The sequence below is a fragment of the Felis catus genome, chromosome C2, assembly GCF_018350175.1.
Source record: "Felis catus isolate Fca126 chromosome C2, F.catus_Fca126_mat1.0, whole genome shotgun sequence".
Taxonomy (NCBI): domain Eukaryota; kingdom Metazoa; phylum Chordata; class Mammalia; order Carnivora; family Felidae; genus Felis; species Felis catus.
Genome location: NC_058376.1, coordinates 88,125,511 through 88,147,530, shown reverse-complemented (window position 1 = coordinate 88,147,530; position 22,020 = coordinate 88,125,511). Strand labels below are relative to the sequence as shown.

General features: G+C 37.5%; 1 pseudogene; it reads left to right on the top strand.

The window, feature by feature from the left end:
- LOC101099897 overlaps positions 1-1,031 on the top strand; it is a 38,960-nt pseudogene extending 37,929 nt beyond the window's left edge.
- Positions 1,032-22,020: the final 20,989 nt, after the last annotated feature.

Here is a 22,020-nt window from a genome sequence, read left to right as displayed (position 1 = left end):
GGATAGGTCTTAAATTATAAATGAAGCCCTAATAATTCACTTTAACATGAAGTTTTGTGACTATTTTAAACACGTTTTAAAAATAGGAAAAAGCTTAGTGACAACACTTCTGCTAATGAGAAGGAGGTGAAGGCCAAATTTCTCAGATTATTGTTTTCCAGCAATAATGCAACTGGTTTACCTTGGAGAAAGTAGTGGAGTTTGAAGGAAGGTCCTGTGACTGGACAGAAGAAAATCTGAAGAAAGACATATCTAATGTCTATTAGAGTCTTTAACATTGTTCTGTGAAGATGACAGCCAGGCCCAGGAAATCATTAAGAAGCTGGAGAAGAATATAATGTTCCTTAGCCAGTGTACAGCATGAGAAGCCAGGAGGGCTTAGATATTGGGAGCTATTAATCAGGCAAGCCAGGTTAGTAAAGCAGTTGAAATGATGACTCAGCAGGGAGAAAATCTGAAAAATAATGCATGCCAAAAAGCATGCTGAACTAGAAGAACCAAAATGGGTTCTTTTGCAAAATGAAAGGTCTTTTAACTTTCTTGTCAATGAAGATGACTGCCAAGTTCAAAAAAAAAGTTCAACTTTTTTAAACATCAAGCCATTTTCTCTTTGAAGAGTGACCATCATCTCTTTACCCAGAAATATTGGAAATTCAGGAATGGTGACTGGGATGGTCAAACAGTTGGCATTTTGGGGGATCATAACAAAGAGAGCACCATCCCTCATTACAAGGATTTATAAGCACCTATTCCCGGGCAGATGCTGAAGAAGAAAAATGTGAACTAAAAACTAAAGGTGACTTGGAACCATCTGAAGAAGAAACAGTAGAAAGGACAAGAATGCCACATTAAGTCTTTCTGCAAAGAGAAATAATCCATCAAAATGGTCTATCTCGTGTTTTTATGACATGATAGTTCCCTGAACAACAAATCTCAAGACTTCCACCAGAAAGACTACTAAGGAGTGCCTGGGTGGCTCAGTAAGTTAAGCGACTCACTCTTGATTTAGGCTCAGGTCATGATCTCATGGTTTGTGAGTTTAAACCCCACATAGGGTTCCTTGCTGACAGCGTGGAGCCTGCTTGGCATTCTTCTTTCCCTCTCTGTCTCTCTTTGCCCCTCCCCCGCTTGCACTCGCTCTCTCTCTCTCTCTGAAAAATAAACTTAAAAAACAAAACAAAACAAAAAGACTACTAAGGCACTTTGGCTTTTGTTGTATTCATTGCACTGTTTGCAGCTTTGATGGGCTTCCTCATAGTCCAGTTTCCCCAAATGTCTCTGGATGCTGCTCCCACAGAGGATGGGGACTCCTGGATGTCTGTAGAACATATCGTGCATCCATTTCTCAGACTTTGACACAATGAGCCACCACCAGTGCACCTACAGCACATCCTAATATGCATATCTTGATTTGTAAAGTTTCAGTATAGGAACTTCATAAATTAGTAACTTTCAGCTGGGAAATTATAGCATGGAACCAGAGGTCCTCAGAATTGTTATATTTTACATTTCCTTTTTATGAGATTACTTCCCCAATTAAAATACAATGGGGGGGAGCTTATTATTTTAATAAGCTTTTTGAGAAAGAGATACATAAGATATATATTATTTGTTAAAATTTATCAAAATAAATAAGCATTAAAATCTTAAAAAGAAAGAAAGAAAAGAAAAAGCTCTTTTGAAACCTGTGTCAGATCTCTACAAGTAAACCCTAGCCTCTTTAAGAAACTACACAAAGTTGCCATCACTCAATTTCTGAAACTCCTATTTAGAAATTACCTTCAATAGCCCATTCTATTGAATAGCTTCACTGGTAGTAAATTATAACCCTCTGAGGTGCATGTTTTGAAGTAGCCAAAAGTCTTTTAAAGTTAACTTCTGAGAAATAATATTATGATACCAAGATTAATAAATTATTACCTATTTTCCCAGCCTTAAATTTCATTTCTTCTTTCTGTGGAATTCTCATGTAATTCCCCTCCTATGGCTATATTTTCACCCTCTCCAAGGACAAGTGTCCTTGTCTTTCTATACAATATAATTGAAATATTTTGTTAATACTTCATTTCAGGAATTGCTTAACCCTATTCCATAGGATGTATCTAAGTTACCCTGGAGCCTTTAAAAAAACATTGAGGATTCACTCGATCTTAGTAGATCCTGGGAATCTCTATTTTGAAAAAGCTACTTCTAATCACTCTGATACTTGACCGAGTGAGGGACTCTATGTTCTATCATCTTATTCCAACCACATTTTTGCCTTCGTCTCACCGCTTTTTGAACAATAGATTCCTGTAGGGAAAAAGCAAAGAATTTCAAATCCTGAACACATGGATTTAAACCCCACATGCATGGTTAACTAGCTGACTATAGGCAAGGACAACTCTTCTGAACAGGGATATATTAATAATCTGAAGAACTACTGTAAGAGTCAAATTAGATCATGTATGTAAAGCACCCAGCATAGTCAGTGGCATATAGGAGTTTAATAAAAAGCAGCAATAATTGTCAATTTCTCATCCCTACTCAACTCTACATGTTAAACTCCATTTCTCTAATAATTTATTAAATTACAAATGAACTTGAAGGTACCACAGGTATCCATAGAGACTTCAAGCTCTTGTCATCATTCTCAAAAACACTGGCTCCCATCTAAGTGAACTTGGTCCCTTGAAAACAATGAGATATTACTGGGAAATACGAGAATATTAGTGCTTACATAAGAAAAATAGAAACTTTAGCAGATAAATAATTTACTTTAACTTATAAAAACCATAAGAAAAGTTGAGCATTGAATTAATATATAACAATTTCACAATCTAACTTCAATCTTATTCCTTCTGAATATGACCTTTGTGTTCCAAAAATATCCATTTTTGTGGGAAAGGGTACAGTTAATACTGTGCACCCTAAATTTGGAACTTCCATTCCTTTAATCCTAGGGGGGGATAAATGTTTCAAAAGGAAGCTTACTGCTTAAGTTCTGACTCTTCTCAAATAAATATTAGGAGTGAGTACCAGAGTTCAGAAACTGCTAATATGGGTTTGCTTTTAAAAACTTCAACTTACTCAAATAGGCTTTTGTTTGTCTACCTCTGCCAGCAATCTAAATGCAGGAAAAACCAGAATGTATATGCTTGGTCATAATTCTTGCCATAGTTTTCTTGCTGGTCACCTGCAATCCCATGTCTTATACAGTTGCTCCTATTAAGGCTTCTGGTTAACACCCAACCTAGAACACAGTGTTTAATAAATATCTATTGACTCTATAAATGAGTAAATGGGTGCTATGGACCTATGGAACAGGTATTTAAAACAACCTCTAAAGGGAAAGAAGAGTTTTGGGAAGAGATTAAATAAGAGTTGAGTCTTGAGAATGAATGGAAGTTTACTGGGAGGATGTGAAACATTGTGAGAAAATAGCCAGGCAGAGAGAACTACATGAGTTCAAAAAGAAGAAAGAGCATCTTTATTGTGAGGACCCACAAGCAATTATTCAAAGCACGAGTTGGAGATAAACCTGAAGAAGTATGCGGGACCCAGATGATGAATGATTTTGATGTCACATTAAGAAATTTAAACTTCACCCTCTAGGTAATGGTTAGCTACTTAATACAGTAGAAATATTTTTTAAATTTTTTTAATGTTTATTTTTGAGAGAGAGAAAGAGAGAGAGAATGGGGGAGGGGCAGAGAGAGAAGGACACAGAGAATCCAAAGCAGGCTCCAGGCTCAAAGCTGTCAGCACAGAGCCCAGTGCGGGACTCCAACTCACGAACCATGAGATCATGACCTGAGCCGAAGTCGGACGCTTAACCAACAGAGCCACCCAGGCACCCCTAGAAATATTTTAAGGAATGAAATAATTTGATCAAATAAGTGCTTGGTTTTTTATGGATCACTCTAGTAGATATATGTTGGATGGATTTGAGGAGAACAGGGAATGAGACTTGAGTATGGTAAAATGTTCAATAAAGATTTGTTGAAATAATGAAGGTGAAATGAGGACAGTAGTGATATTAACAATTACCAGCATAATATAAAATTACACAAGTCAACATAAAAAAAACAAACAAACAAATAAATATAATCCAATTAAAAATGGGCAGAACATGTGAACACACATTTCTCCAAAGAGGACATCCAGATGGCCACAGACACATGAAAACATGCTCAACATCACTCATCAGGTAAATGGAAATCAAAACCCTAATGAGATATCACTTCACACCTGTCAGAAAGGCTAAAATCAAAAACACAGGAAACAACAGGTGTTGGTGAGGATATGGAGAAAAAGGAACCGTGGGTGGAAATGCAAACTGATGTAGTCACTGTGGAAAACAGTATGGAAGTTCTTTAAAGAACTGAAAATAGAATTATCATATGATCCAGTAATTCCACCACCAGACATTTACCCAAAGAATACAAAAACACTAATTCAAAAAGATATATGGACCCCTATGTTTTCTGTAGCATTATTTATGACAACCAAAGTATGGAAGCAGCTCAAGTGTCCACTGATAGATTAATGGATAGAGAAGAGGTGGTACATATACAACGGAATATTATCAGTGATCAAAAAATGAAATCTTACCATTTACAACAATATGAATGGAACTAGAGGGCGTAATGCTGGGTGAAATAAGTCAGAGGAAGACAAATGCCATGTTTCACTTGAATTGAAGAAACAAAATAAAGAACAAAGAAAAAAAAAGACAAATGAAAAGATAAATATAGAGAACATACTGGTGTTCATCAGAGGAGAGTTGGGGGGTGGGTGAAATAGGTAGAGAGGATGAAGAGTACACATATCACAGTGAGCACTGACTCATGTATAGAATTGCTGAACCACTATGTTGTATACCTGAAACTAATATAACACTGTATGTTAACTATACTGAAAATTTTAAAAAAGATGTTCACCCCAAAATTAAAAGAAATCCCTAAACAAATTAGGATATTAATATTAATACAGATTAAAATTTAGTGAAAGTATATTATAAGGTATCAAGTTTACAACACAAACTATGCAGAATTAAAAAATACATAAGCCATGGGGAATGGGCTCATAACTTATTTTTAATCTGCAACAAAAGATTGATTTTTCTAACAACAAACTTAGAAAGTGATTGAATATATTTTCATTCTACAATGTCATCATTATTGGGTTATTAAAAAAGCTTTTTTTTCTAAAGTGTGTGTGTTTCAGTTTATGGATTCTCACTTGCTTTTTCAAAAGCTAAAAACAGCAGCTGAGGGAAAAAAATTTTAATTAAAAAATTACCAACTTAAGTATGATGATGATGATGATGATGATTATATACCTAAGATCAAAAACTTTATATGCATCAAGTCTTATGCTGGGCAGTTTATTTTATTGTCTCTTTAATTATCACATCAGATCTATGAGGAAAGTCCTTGTATCATTACATTTTGCAGACAAGGAGTCTGAAGTTGAGAGAGGTTAAAAAATGTGTCTGATCACCCCTGCAGTATTTTTTCCCAAGATACACAGTTTAAGAACAGAATATATCAGATAAAACCATATTGAGGATAGTACCTGACTAGTACTTTTTAAAAGTGTCACATTCATGATAGATAAGAAAAGGTAGAAGAAATATCTATTTTGCTTTGATATTGTATTATGGTTCTATAAGATGTGAACATTAGGAAAAGCTGGGTGCAGGCTTTATAGGAACTTTCAAAGTTCCTGTTTTCAAAAACAGTTCAAAGTAAAAAAGCTTTTAAAATTTGTATGTGTCTATAGAACATGATAGGGAAAATATAAGACAAGCCTGAAGTATTTTGTAGTGTTAGAAAGCAAGGTAGTAAACACACACACACACACACACACACACACACACAGGAGACCATCTGAAAGAACTCCCAACAGCCTGAAACAATTTGAGCAAAACATAAATAACAATGATGGATTAAAGCCAAATATTAAAATAAGTATCTATGAGTCCACACTAATATAAAGAAATGATTGAATAAATAGCTAAATGGGGTTTAAAAGACAAATCTTCCTTACAGAAGAATTCCAAATAATAAATGTAGATGCAATGAGGGAAATAGAAAATTACCGTTGGAATACCATGTGACAATTGCTGCAGGCAAGTGCTAAAATTAGTGGGCAGAACTTTAAAGATAAACAATATTTTCATATCAGCAAAAATATTTCTATAAATTGTTTTCTTTTTTTTAAAGTTTATTTATTTATTAGAGAGAGAGTGCACATGTATGCAAATAGGGGAGGGGAGAGAGAAAGGAAGAGAGAATCCCAAGCAGGCTCTGTGTTGTCAGCATGGAGCCTGACATGGGGCTTGATCCTAAGAACTGTGATACCATGACCTGACCCAAAATCAAGAGTCAATGCTGAACCAACTGAGCCACCCAAGCACTCCTATACAAATATTTTTTAAGTCCTGTGGTGGTTTTAACATATATCCACTAACTCTTGTATACTTTTCCTCCAAAAGGTGGAACATAATTCTCCTTCCCTTGGGTGTGGACTGAACTCAGTTACTCACTTTTAATATATGACAGGGGAGGGGAGTAATTTTATTGTAAGCAGACCTGGCAAAAACTGCCTTAGCCAAGTGATCAGGGTTAACATCATCAGTTATAAGGCATATTGATATCACATATCTTAGATATGATGCAATGAGAAGGCATTTCAGCTCTGCAATATTTTTTCCAAAAATTTATAATCCACTCTAATCATGAGAAAATATCAGAAAAACCCACAAGAGACTTCCTACAAAACACCAAACCAGTACTCTTCAAAAGTGTCAAGGTCATGAAAAAGAAGGAAAAATTCAAAAACAGTTACAGATCAGAAGAGATTAAGAAGACATGACAACTAAATGCAATGTCATATCTTGGATTGGATCTTCAAACAGAATATAACACTATTAGTGGGAACACTGGCAAACTCCAGATAAAGTCTATAATTCAGTGAATAGTATTATACCAAAGTTAAATTCTTAGTTTCAGTCAATGCACCATGGTAATTTAAAATGCTAACATGTGGGAAGCTAAGTGAAGGGTGCATGGAAACTCTCTGCACTATACTTACAACTTTTCTGTGTATCTATAGTTTTACAAAAATAAAAAATAATTTCAAGTACTTGGAGTTGAAAGACATTAATAATCTGTTCATAGAAAATGAACAAAAAAGTCAAATGGTCCTTAAAGTATTAACATCACTCATAATATCAGAGACTCAAAATTACACAGAGATATCATTAGTTAACTAACAGGCAGAAATCAAGAGTTTGAAAAACACTTCATTGGTGAGGTTATAGGGAAACAGGACTTCTTATACATCAGCAGTAAATATAACTCCACAAAGACTAACAACATAGGCATAAGGTCCTATTTGTAATAAAATTTTACTTAATTCTAATTAATAAGGAATATTAAAAAGGGATATGTTGAATAAACAGTGGTGCAATAATAGATCTATGCTACAGAGTCATGAAAAAGAACACAGAAAATTTCTATGCATTAAGACGGAGTGACTTACAGGAAATACTGAGTGGGGAAAAAAAGCAAGACACATTGGTTTATTCTTACGCAAGATTTAGTATACTCTTGAGTTTTATGTAGCACACTAAGTTTTGTATAAGAATAAAGGTGAGGGGCGCCTGGGTGGCGCAGTCGGTTAAGCGTCTGACTTCAGCCAGGTCACGATCTCGCGGTCCGTGAGTTCGAGCCCTGCGTCGGGCTCTGGGCTGATGGCTCAGAGCCTGGAGCCTGTTTCCGATTCTGTGTCTCCCTCTCTCTCTGCCCCTCCCCCGTTCATGCTCTGTCTCTCTCTGTCCCAAAAATAAATAAACGTTGAAAAAAAAAAAAAAGAATAAAGGTGAAATAAGAGTTAATCTGTCTATGGGGTGCCTGGGTAGCTTAGTTGGTTAAATTTCTGACTCTTGGTTTGGGCTCAGGTTATGACCTCACACTTTATGAGTTTGAGCCCCCATGTCAGGCTCTGCATTGCCAGTGCGGAGTCTGTTCGGGATTAACTCTCTCTGCCTCTCTCTCTGCCTCTCCCTTGCTCATGTGCTCACATACACTCTCTCTCTCTCAAAATAAATAAACTTAAAAAAAAGAATTAATCTATCTGTATGCATATTTGCCCAGTTTATCTAAAAAACACAGGAAAGAAATGCAAATCGGAGGGGGATCCAACATGGTGGAGAAGTAGGGGGATCCGAAGTTCCCTCATCCCTCAAACACAGCAGTGTTGAGGCCAAAGGACTTTGAACTGTAAGAGTCAGGGTGGCAAAGTGACAGAGATGCCTCCAAGGACCCATTGGGACAACCTGGGGGGCCATCGGTGGGTGATTACGAACTGGGAGAGATAAAATGGGCCATGTAGGCATGGAGGGAAGGGATCCCCTTCTTCAGAGAGACAAAGGGAAGAGAAAGAGCAGCTGGGGAAGCATAGGACTGTCCCTAGACAAGAGAAAAACCTCAGACCAGGATGGAGAAAGATCCAATCTCTAACAGTGGGGCTTGCTCTGGATGGGGCTTGCTGCCTAGATCAAGCACCTGGGGAGGAGGGGATCCAGCCCCCCATTCAGTGGCTACGTCAGGGGCACAGTCCTCAAAGTACAGTAAAAGCAAGAAATCCCCTCCCTGGGGTGCTGTGGGAAGGACAAAGCCTACCTGCATCCACCAGCCAGAGACCACACTTCCAGCAGCATGGACTGCCACTTCCCCAAAACCAGGGCAGATGGAGTGGGAACCTTTAAGACATCAGGGTTTAAGTCCCATCGGAGTGCCGGGGAGGTATCGAAGTCAGCAGAGCATGACAAATAGCACACATGGCACTGTGAGGCAGCAGGGGAGCTCTTCCCCCATCAGGGTGCACAGAGCAGAACTCTTTAAGACATCAGGCTTTAAATTACAACCAAGTGCCAGGGAGGCACGGGAGCTGGCGGAGAGGACAAACCACCTAGTTCACGCCCCAGCACAGTGAGAATGCCCTGAACAGAGTAGTTTGGGACACCTGGTCTGTGGAGGAGAGACTGGGGTGTCACCATTTTTCTCTGCATCACCAACAAGGTGGGTCTTCAGGGAAGAAACAGTGGGCCCACAGAGGAGGCAGGACCTGCCTACACCAAACCACTCTCCTCAGCACCTGCTAACTGCAAATCTACTTCAGTGGGATAGACCCTGATGAACCAGATGGCTCCTCCTCCAGACCAGCGCTGCCACTCACACCCTGCAGTTTTGCATTGCCTGATTTAATTCTTGGACAATTTTTATTATATATTGATTTTTTCCCTTTCCTTTTCTCCTTCTTATCTCTCTCCTCCTCTAGTCTGGTTATTCTGGTTGTTGGTTTGTTTAAGCAGACATTTTTAATCTATTCTCTTTATACCTGTTCTACATCTCCTTATTTTCCTTTCTGTCTGGATTAAGCCATATGGTTTCTCTGTCTGGTCAATTTTCTTTTCTTTTTTCCCTTCCCCCTGTCATTTCTCTCTTTGTATGAGATAAGATCTCTTCCATCAGCACCACCTCCACCCTGTTGTTTACTTGTAGCTGGTGTTTCTGGTTTTCTGTTTTGGGATTTTCTGTGTATTTGTTTGTTTTTGTTTTTGTTTGTTTGTTTGTGTTTCTTTCCAGGGATACTTCAAGGAACAAATCAAAGCACACCTGGTGGAGGGTCCAAAACATCACACTGAGTAGGGAGATAAAGTACTGAAAGTCACAAGAACAGAAATCAAGTAACACACTCAAAAAAACACCTCCTGAAGGGCCAGACCCTGGACAGTGTATGACCCTCTTTAATATAGTAGTGCTCACAGGTTCAGGGCACATAACAAGTTTTTAAAACACAAAAGGGACAGAAAACTAGTCAAAATGATGAAACAGAAGAATTCTCCTCAAACGAAATTCCAAGAAGAAAGGACAGCTAGAGAATTGATCAAAACAGATATAAACAACATAACTTAACAAAAATTTAGGATAATAGTCATAATAATGACTGGACTTGAAAAAAGCATAGAAGACAGCAGATAATCTATTGCTACAGAGATCAAGGAACTAAAAAATAGTCATGATGAATTAAAAAATGCTGTAAATGAGGTGCAAAATAAACTAGAGGCATTGACAGCAGGATTGAAGTAGCAGAGGGGAGAATAAGTAAAATACAAGATAAAATTATGAAAAAAGATGAAGCTGAGAAAAAGAGAGATAAAAAAATTCTGGACCACAAGGGGAGAATTAGAGAACTATTCAATGAAATGGAATAATATCCATATCATAGGAGTTGCAGAAGAAGAAGGGAGAGAGAAAGGGGCCAAAGGTGTAGTTGAACAAATCGTAGCTGGGAACTTCCCCACTCTGTGGGAAGAAACAGACATTGAAATCCAGGAGGCACAGAGAACTCCCTTTAGATGTAACTTGAATTGATCTTCTGCATGACATATCATAGTGAAACTTGCAAAATACAAGGATAAAGAGAAAATTCTGAAAGCAGCTAGGGATAAACAGGCTCTAACTTACAAAGGTAGACCCATAAGACTGGTCACAGACCTATCTACTGAAACTTGGCAGGCAGAAAGGAATGGCAGGAAATCTTCAATGTGATGAACAGAAAAAATATGCAGCCAAGAATCCTTTATCCAGAAAATATGTCATTCAGAAAGGAGAGATAAAGGTTTTCCCAAACAAACAAAAACTGAAGGAATTCATCACCACTAAACCAGCCCTACAAGAGATCCAGAGGGGGATTCTGTGAGTGAAATGTTGCAAGGACCACAAAGTACCAGAGACATCACTACAAGCATGAAACCTACAGACATCACAATGACTCTAAACCCATATCTTTCTATAATAATACTGAATGTAAATGGACTAAATGCTCCAACCAAAAGACATCGGGTATCAGAATGGATAAAAAAACAAGACCCATCTATTTGCTGTCTATAAGAGGCCCATTTTAGGCCTGAGGACACCTTCAGATTTAAAGTGAGGGGATGGAGAACTATCTATGATGCTACTGAAAGTCAAAAGAAAGCTGGAGTAGCCATACTTATAATCAGAAAAACTAGATTTTAAACTAAAGGCTGTAACAAGAGATTAAGAAGAACATTATATCATAATTGTGGGGTCTATCCATCAAGAAAAGCTAACAATTATAAATGTTTATGCACCGGATTTGAAAGCACCCAAATATATAAAACAGTTAATCACAAACATAAGCAATCTTATTGGTAAGAATGTGGTAACTGCCGGGGACTTTAATACTCTACTTACTGCAATGGATATATCATCTAAACAGAAAATCAATAAAGAAGCAATGGCCCTGAATGATACACTGGACCAGATGGACTTGACAGATATATCCAGAACTTTTCATCCTAAAGCAGCAGAGTACACATTTTTCTTGAGTGCACATAGAACATTCTCCAAGATAGATCACATACTGGGTCACAAAACAGCCTTCAAAAAGTATAAAAGAATTGAGATCATACCATGCACACTTTCAGATCACAATGGTATGAAACTTGAAATCAACCACAGGAAAAAGTTTGGAAAACCTCCAAATGCATGGAGGTTAAAGAACACCCTACTAAAGAATGAATGGGTCAACTAGGCAATTAAAGAAGAAATTAAAAAAATATATGGAAACAAATGAAAATGAAAACACAACAGTCCAAACACATTGGGATGCAGCAAAGGTAGTCCTAAGAGGAAAATACATTGCAATCCAGGTCTATGTCAAGAAACAAAAAAAAATCCCAAATACAAAATCTAATAGCACACCTCAAAGGAACTAGAAGCAGAACAACAAAGAAACCCCAAGGCCAGAAGAAGAGAAATAATAAAGACTGGAGCAGACATAAACAATATAGAATCCGCTCCCTCCCCCCACAAAAAAACAAACAGATCAATGACACTAAGAGCTAGTTTTTTGAAAAAATAAACAAAATTGATAAGCGCCTAGCTAGACTTCTGAAAAAGAAAAGAGAGAGGACCCAAATAGATCATGAATGAAAATGGATTTATCACAACCAATCCCTCAGAAATATAAGCAATTATCAGAGAATACTATGAAAAATTATATGCCAACAAACTGGACGACCTGGAAGAAATGGACAAATTCCTAGATACCCACAAACTACCAAAACTCAAATGGGAAGAAATAGAACATTTGAACAGACCCGTAACTAGTCAAGAAATTGAATCAGTTATCAAAAATCTCCCAACAAATAAGAGTCCAGTGCCAGATGGCTTCCCAGGGGAATTCTACCAGACATTTAAAGAAGAGTTAATATCTATCCTTTTCAAGCTGTTACAAAAAATAGAAACAGAAAGAAAACTTCTGGACTTATTCTATGATGCCAGCATTACCTTGGTTCCCAAAGCATACAGAGATCCCACAAAAAAGGAGAATTACAGGACAATATCCCTGATGAATATGGATGCAATATTCTCAACAAAATACTAGCAAATTGAATTCAACAGCACATAAAAAGAATTATTCACCATGATCAAGTGGAATTCATTCCTGGGCTGCAGGGCTGACACAATATTTGCAAATCAATCAATGTGATACATCACATTAATAAAAGAAAAGAGAAGAGCCATATAATCCTGTCAATAGATGCAGAAAAAGAATTTGACAAAATACAGTATCATTTCTTAATAAAAACCCTCAAGGAAGTTGGACTAAAAGAAACATACCTAAATATCATAAAAGTCATATATGAAAAGGCCACAGCTAATATCATCCTCAATGGGGAAAAACAGAGCTTTCCCCCTGAGATCAGGAACACAACAGGGATGTCCACTCTCACCACTGTTGTGTAACATAGTGTTGGAAGTCCTAGCATCAGCAATCAGACAACAAAATGAAATAAAAGGCATCGAAATTGGCAAAGAAGTCAAACTTTCACTCTTTGCAGATGACATGATACTCTACATGGAAAACCCAAAAGACTCCACCAAAAGACTGCTAGAACTGATACAGGAATTCAGCAAAGTTGCAGGGTACAAAATCAATGTACAGAAATCAGTTGTATTTCTATACACCAATAATGAAGCAAAAAAAAGAGAAATCAAGCAACTGATCCCAGGGGAAGAGCCAAGATGGCAAAACAGCATGGAAGTTTTTTGTGTGTCTTGTTCCAATGAAATACAGCCAGACCAACATTAAACCATCCTACACACCTAGAAAACTGACTGGAGGATTAACACAACAATATGCACAACCTGAACCACAGAATTCACCAGGTACATGGTGCGGAGAGATGAATTTGGGGAGTGAGAAGCTGCAAAAGGTAGGGAATCGCTTTTCCGGGCAGAGAGAAGACAGAGACTGGGTGGGGGGAGAATACAGGAAAAGCACCCCTCCCCAAAAACAACTGGAGAGAAAGTAGAAAATTGGAAACAGTCACAGGGACTAAACTAAAAAGGGATAAAGGAGAAAGGGAAAGGTTTAAATTCCATTAAGACTGTAAACAAGGGGAGTGCAAAGGCTGCAACTCTTCAGCTCAATACCTGGCGGTGCTCTGGTGGGAAGGGCAAATCCTCAGGAAGAGAGTGGGGTCCAGGAGGTTCTCAGGGCCCACGGGGAAAAGCGGTTCCACTGCTGGAAGGACATTTGGTAGAGACTGTTGAGGCCATCAGGTCCCAGCAGACCCCAGAAAATGGCCACATTCGCTGGTGCTGGAACAAGGTCTTTAAGGGTGAAGCCTGGTGCCAGATGTGTGTTGTGATTTTCCATCCCTGAAACACTGCTGCTACACTGTCTCACAAACTGTTTCTGGGGCAGCTGGCACCTGGCCACAGTCTCAGGGCACCGGCAGCAGGAGGGTCCAGTTGGTGCTCCTGAGTGCAGCCAATATTCGGCCGTGGCTCATTGAGCCATTGCTTGGTGAGACCTTCCCACAGAGGGGCATAACGGGCAAAGCCACAGTCCTTCAGAAGTAAGGGGAGGGGGAAAACAGCCACATCTGAGACAAAACTTGGGAGAGAGGTACTGCCTGGGACCTGGTCACAGAGAGTGGAAAAGCGGGGAGTGGATGAGAGCTGAAGACAGAGGACGGGTGCACAATTGCTGATCTGGGAGAACAGACTGGGTAGCTGGGTGGCTCCATTTTCACCACTCCTGCCCATGCGCATACACACCTATGAGCACCGCAACAATCCACCTCAGTAGGCTAGCAGTGCCATCTAGTGGAGAGCAGAGTTGTTACATGGAGCCCTGCCCAACTGGGCCAACTTTCTTCTTCAAAAACACAAGTGTCACTGCTGGCTTAATTTATGGACTATAAAAAACTACATAGACTGACTTCTAGGGGAAAAAGAAGCAATTTCAGTCCTACTTCAATCTGTTAGCAGGTTCATCTATTCAATTTTCTTTCTTTTTTTTCTTTTTTCTTTTTCACTTTTACAATTCTTTTTCTTGAATACAGAAAAAGAAAAATTCATTTTTAATTTCAATTTTTATTAAAAATATTTTTCTTTAATTTTTATTACTACATTTTTATCTTTGTGTAAATTTTTTCAAATTCTGTATTACTTTCATCATTTTATTTTAACTTACTTCAGTGTATTCACCTTTTCAAATTTTCAAACAATTTCCTCTTTTTCTTTATTTTTCTTTTTTATCTTTTTAATCTTTTCTTTTTCTTGAATGCATAAATAGAAAAACTTAATTTTTACTTTCAATTTCTATTAAAAACATTATTTAATTTTTATTACTATATTTTTTGTTTTTAGGTAAATTTTTTCAAATTCTATATTACTTCCATCATTTTATCTTAGTCTACTACAGTGTATTCACTTTTTCAGATTTTCAAACGATTTCTTTTTTCTTTTCTATTTAATCTTTTTTCTCTTTTTCCTTTCTTTTCTTCTCAATTAGATAAAAAGAAAAATTTCATATTTATTTTTAATTTTTATTAAAAATATTTTTATTTAATATTTTTCTACTATATTCTTTACTTGTGTATATACTTTTTCAAATTCTATTTTACCCCCATCATCTTATTTTAGTCTACTTCAGTGTATTCATTTTTTCAAATTCTCAAGTGATTTCCTTTTTTTTCTCTTCCTCCCCCCCTCTTTTTTCTCTACTCTGTCAAACCACTTTCAACACCCAGACAAAAACACACCTAGGATCTAGCATCATCTATTCAATTTGTGTGTGTGTGTGTGTGTGTGTGTGTGTGTGTGTAATGTTTAATTTTACTTTTTTTTAATTTTGATTTTTTTCAATTTCAAAATTTCTACCTCATTAATTCCTTTTCTCCCTTCAAAATGACAAAAGGAAGGAATTCACCCCAAAAGAAAGAACACGAAGAAATGACAGCCAGTGATTTAACCAACACAGATACATGCAAGATGTTTGACCCAGAATTTAGAATCATGATAATAAGAATACTAGCTGGAGTCGAAAATAGATTAGAATCACTTTCTGCAGAGATAAAATAAATAAAAAATAGCCAGAATGAAATTTAAAATGTTATAAATAAGCTGCAATCACGGATGGATGCAGTGGCAGCAAGGATGGATGAGGCAGAACAGAGAACAGTGATATAGAGGACAAACTTATAGAGAATAATGAGCAGAAAAAAAGGGAGATTAAGGCAAAAGAGCACTATTTAAGAATTAGATAAATCAGTGACTCATTAAAAAGGAACAACATCAGAATCATAGGGGTCCCAGAAAAAGAAGAGAGAGAAATAGGGGTAGAAGGGTTATGTGAGCAAATCATAGTGGAAAACGTTCCTAACCTGATGAAAGACACAGACATTAAAATCCAGGAAGCACAGAGGACCCCATTAGATTCAACAAAACCAACCATCAACAAGATATATCATAGTCAAATTCACAAAAAACTCAGGCAAGGAGAGAATCATGAAAGCAGCAAGGGAAAAAAAGTCCCTAACCTACAAGGGAAGACAGATCAGGTTTCCAGCAGCCCTATCCACAGAAACTTGGCAGGCCAGAAAGGAGTGGTGGAATATATTCAGTGCGCTTAATCAGAAAAATATGCAGCCAAGAATTCTTTATCCAGTAAGGCTCTCATTCAAAATAGAAGGAGAGATAAAAAGTTTCCCAGACAAACAAAAATTAAAGGAGTTTGTGACCACTAAACCAGCCCTGCAATAAATTTTAAGGGGGACTTTCTGAGGGGAGAAAAGATGAAAAAAAACTACACACACACACACAGATAAATAAATACCAAAAGCAACAAAGATTAGAAAGGACCAGAGAACACCACCAGAAACTCCAATTCTACAAGTATCATAATGGCAATAAATTCATATCTTTCAGTAGTCACTGTAAACATCAATGGACTCAATGCTCCAATCAAAAGACATAGGGTAACAGAATGGATAAGAAAACAAGACCCATCTATATGCTGTTTACAAGAGACCCACTTTAGACCTAAAGACACCTTCAGATTGAAAGTAAGGGGATGGAGAACAATCTATCATGCTAATGGTCAACAAAAGAAAGCCAGAGTAGCCTTACTTATATCAGACAATCTAGACTTTAAAATAAAGACTGTATCAAGAGATGCAGAAGGGCATTATATCATAATCAAGGCGTCTATCCACCAAGAAGACCTAACAATTGTAAACATTTATGTGCCAAATATGACAGCACCCAATATATGAATCAGTTAATCACAAACATAAAGAAACTCATCAATAGTAATACCATAATAGTAGGAGACTTCAACACCCCACTCACAACAATGGACAGATCATCTAATAAAAAAATCAACAAGGAAACAATGGCTTTGAATGACACACTGGACCAGATGGACTTAACAGATATATTCAGAACATTTCATCCTAAAGCAGCAGAATATACATTCTTCTCCAGTGCACATGGAACGTTCTCCAGAATACACCATATACTGGGACACAAATCAGCGCTAAGTAAGTACAAAAAGATCGAGATCATTCTGTGCATATTTTCAGACCACAATGCTATGAAACTTGAAATCAACCACAAGAAAAAATGTCGAAAGGTAACAAATATTTGGAGACTGAAGAACATCCTACTAAAGAATGAATGGGCTAACCAAGCAGTTAAAGACGAAATTAAAAAGTATATGGAAGTCAATGAAAATGATAACACCACAACCCAAAACCTCTGGGACGCAGCAAAGGCACTCATAAGAGGAAAGTATATAGCAATCCAGGCCTTCCTAAAGAAGGAAGAAAGATCTCAGATACACAAGCTCACCTTATGCCTTAAGGAGCTGGAAAAAGAACAGCAAATAAAACCCCAAACCAGCAGAAGACAGGAAATAATAAAGATTAGAGCAGAAATTAATGCTGTCAAAACCAAAAAAACAGTAGAACAGATCAATGAAACCAGAAGCTGGTTCTTTGAAACCATTAACAAAATTGATAAATCACTAGCCAGTTTGATCCAAAAGAAAAAGGACCCAAATAAAACCAAGAATGAAAAAGGAGAGATCACAACCAACACAACAGAAATAAAAACCATAATAACAGAATATTATGAGCAATTATATGCCAATAAAATGGGTAATCTGGAAGAAGTGGACAAATTCCTAGAAACATATACACTATCAAAACTGAAGCAGGAAGAAATAGAAAATTTGAACAGACCCATACCAGTAAGGAAATTGAATTAGTAATAAAAAACTGCCAAAGCACAAGAGTCCAGGGCCAGATGGCTTTCCAGGGGAATTCTCCCAAACATTTAAGGAAGAGTTAACACCTATTCCTTTGAAACTGTTCCAAAAAATGCAAGTGGAAAGAAAACTTCCAAATTCTTTCTATGAAGCCAGCATTATCCTGATTCCAAAACCGGAGACCCCACTAAAAAGGAGAACTATAGACCAATTTTCCTGATGAACATGTATGCAAAAATCTTCAACAAGATATTAGCCAACAGTATCCAACAATACATTAAAAAAAATATTCACCACAACCAAGTGGGATTTATACCTGGGATGCAGGGCTGGTTCAATATCTGCAAAACAATTAACATGATTCATCACATCAATAAAAGAAAGGGCAAGAACCATATGATCCTCTCAATAGATGCAGAGAAAGCATTTGACAAAATACAGCATCCTTTCTTGATAAAAACCCTTAAGCAAGTAGGGATAGAAGAGGCATACCTCGAGATCATAAAAGCCATATACGAGCGACCTGATGCCAATATCCTCAATGAGGAAAAGCTGAGAGCTTTCCCCCTAAGGTCAGGAACAAGACAGGGATATCCACTCTTGCCACTGTTATTCAACATAGTATTGGAAGTCTTAGCCTCTGCAATCAGACAACACAAAGAAATAAAAGGCATCCAAATTGGCCAGAAGGAGGTCAAACTTTCACTCTTCACAGATGACGTGATATTCTATATGGAAAACCCAAAAGATTCCACCCAAAAACTGCTAGAATTGATTCATGAATTCAGCAAAGTTGCAGGATATAAAATCAATGCACAGAAATCAGTTGCATTCCTATACACCAACAATGAAGCGACAGAAAGAGAAACCAAGATATCGACCCCATTTACAGTTGCATCAAAAAACATAAAATACCTACAATAAATCTAACCAAAGAGGTGAAAAATCTATACACTAAAAACTATAGAAAGCTTATGAAAGAAATTGAAGAAGACACAAAAAAAAAAAAATGGAAAAAGATTCCATGCTCCTGGATAGGAAGAACAAATATTGTTAAAATGTCGATACTACCCAAAGCAATCTACATATTCCATGCAATCCCTATCAAAGTAACACCAGCATTCTTCACAGAGCTAGAACAAATCATCCTAAAATTTGTATGGAACCAGAAAAGACCCTGAATAGCCAAAGCAATCTTGAAAAAGAAAACCAAAGCAGGAGGCATCACAATCCCAGACTTCATGCTGTACTAAAAAGTTGTAATCATCAAGACAGTATGGTACTGGGACAAGAACAGACACTCAGATCAAAGGAACAGAACAGAGAACCCAGAAACGGACCCACAAATGTATGGGCAACTAATCTTTGACAAAGAGGAAAGAATATCCAATGGAATAAAGACAGTCTCTTCAGCAAGTGGTGCTGGGAATACTGGACAGCTACATGCAGAAGAATGAACCTGGGCCACTTTCTTACAACATACACAAAAATAAACTTAACATGGATGAAAGACCTCAGTGTAATCAGGAAGCCATCAAAATCCTCAAGGAGAAAGCAGGCAAAACCTCTTTGCTCTTGCCCGCAGCAATTTCTTACTCAACACGTCTCTGGAGGCAAGGGAAACAAAAACAAAAATGAACTACTGGGACCTCATCAAAATAAAAGCCTTCTGCACAGCGAAGGAAACAATCAGCAAAACTAAAAGGCAACCAACAGAATGGGAGAAGGTATTTGCAAATGACATATTAGACAAAGGGTTAGTATCCAAATCTATAAAGAACTTCTCAAACTCAACACCCAAAAAACAAACAATCCAGTGAAGAAATGGGCAAAAGACATAAATAGACACTTCTCCAAGGAAGATACCCAGATGGCCAACCGACACATGAAAAAATGCTCAACATCACTCATCATCAGGGAAACACAAATCAAAACCACAATGAGATACCACCTTACACCTGTCAGAATGGCTAACATTAACAACTCAGGCAATGACAGATGTTGGCAAGGATGCAGAAAAAGAGGAACTCTTTTGCATTGTTGGTGGCAATGCAAGCTGGTGCAGCCACTCTGGAAAATAGTATGGAGTTTCCTCAAAAAACTAAAAATAGAACTACCCTACAACCCAGCAATTGCACTACTAGGCATTTATCCATGGCATACAGGTGTGCTGTTTCAAAGGGACACAGGCACCCCCATGTTTATAGCAGCACTATCAACAATAGCCAAAGTATGGAAAGAGCCCAAATGTCCACTGATGGACGATTGGATAAAGAAGATGTGGTGTATATATGTATATGTATGTATGTATATGTATACACACACACACACACACACACACACACACACACACACACACACACAATGGAGCATTACTCAGCAAACAAAAAGAATGAAATCTTGCCATTTGCAACTACGTGGATGGAGCTGGAGGGTATTATGCTAAGTGAAATTAGTCAGAGAAAGACAAAAATCATATGACTTCACTCAAATGAGGACTTTAAGAGACAACAGAGATGAACATAAGGGAAGGGAAACAAAAATAATATAAAAACAGGGAGAGGGACAAAACAGAAGAGACTCATAAATATGGAGAACAAACTGAGGGTTGCTGGAGGGGTTGTGGGAGGGGGGATGGGCTAAATGGGTAAGGGGCATTAAGGAATCTACTGAAATCATGGCTTCACTATATACTAATTTGGATGTAAATTTTTAAAAAATAAAAAAAGTAAAAAAAAAAACACATAAAGCGAGTGACTGACTTAGAAGATCACCATTGATAGCTCCACTGTAATAAGTATTTCAGCCAAGAGTCATCTATGGTTGCAAAATCATCAGTAAAGGTTTTGAAGAACAAGACATTCATAGGGTGTCATTTTAATGAATACGTTATTTTGATTTTTTTTTCATTTATTTCCAGTGTAACATTTTGAGAGTCTTTCTGTTTAAAATGACATACACAGTGTTAAAGAAACAAACAAATAAACAAACACAAACACACAAAACCATAGGCTCAAAACAGTAGCACTTAGGCCAAGTCATCAAACCAAGGCTTAATACCTAATCTAATTATCTTTTAACCTGTGGCAGAAATGTAGTCTTAACTGGTCAGTGAGGAATTTTCTGATTGGCACCCATGAGGTCATCTGTCACACAGGCTCTCCAATACCCAAAGGAAGATGAGGTAATGCACCTAATAAGACCCTCTGCGCTCCCCACTAAAAGAAGGAGACCTTGTTTGAAACAATCTTTTCTTTTTGTTTGCTAATACTGCTTGCCCTCATCACCTTCCTATAAATATCTTCCATTTTGTACAACTCCTTGGGGCATCCCTCCACTTGCTAGATGGAATGCTGCCCAATTCATGAATTGCTTACTAAACCCCATTAGATCTTCAGATTTACTCAGCTGAATTTTGTTTTTTAACAACAGGAATAAATCTACGACAAAAACACCTTTTCCTCTTTTGAAGTTAAAACATTGCCTTTTCACCTTATTACACATGGATGTAGACATCAAAGATGTCAATAATTTCAAAGCAGTGAAACTAGTTCATGTTTTCCTGACTGGGTAACTTATTCTCAGAACCAACCACTTTGCCTATATGATCTTTTTTTCCAGGCCTTACAGCCAGAAATTGCCATAAAAGTGGGCTTTTAAAACAGTAGGTCTGTTTTATGACTTGAGTTGAAGACCAAATGAAAGCATTTCCAACAGTTACTAAAACAAGCAGCAGGTGACATTTGCATGCTCCTTATATCACTCTATGCAATTCAGAGATGTCAATAAGCTATTACCTTAGCACACTGCGTGCTATGTTGGTGTACGAATGTGCGATGTGCCTTATTTAGGAAGGGGCAAAAACGTGATTTCATCTAAAAAGTGTGTCTGCCTGTGAGCCCTTTATGCTAACACAGACTGTAAATCAGGAGAAAGTGCCAGAGGAGCAGCCCTGTCCCTGCCCTCTCTCCGTTGCTACTAGCACAGGTCTTCAGGGCACATCTTTTCTCCTGGGTTTGTATGTTTGTTTTACTCACTGCTTTCCTATTCTTCTACCAAACACAGTTTTATGAACAAGCCAGAAAATGCTCAGCACAGAAGCCTCCCTACTACCAGAAAAAAATCAACTTTAACTTTAAACCTCACACCGATACAGTTAGGTAAGTAATTTTTTTTAATGATTAGCAGAATAACTTTGAAAGGAGTAGTGTTACTGTATTATAAGGTATGCCTATTGGATATCAGCCTAACTCTTCTCACTTCCAAAAGGAAAACATGACTTCACTGTAATAGCAAAACAAAAAAAAAATGGTATATGAGCATCTGATAAAGTGTTTTCCCCCTTGATTTATGTAGAAGAGTAAAAAGTATAAG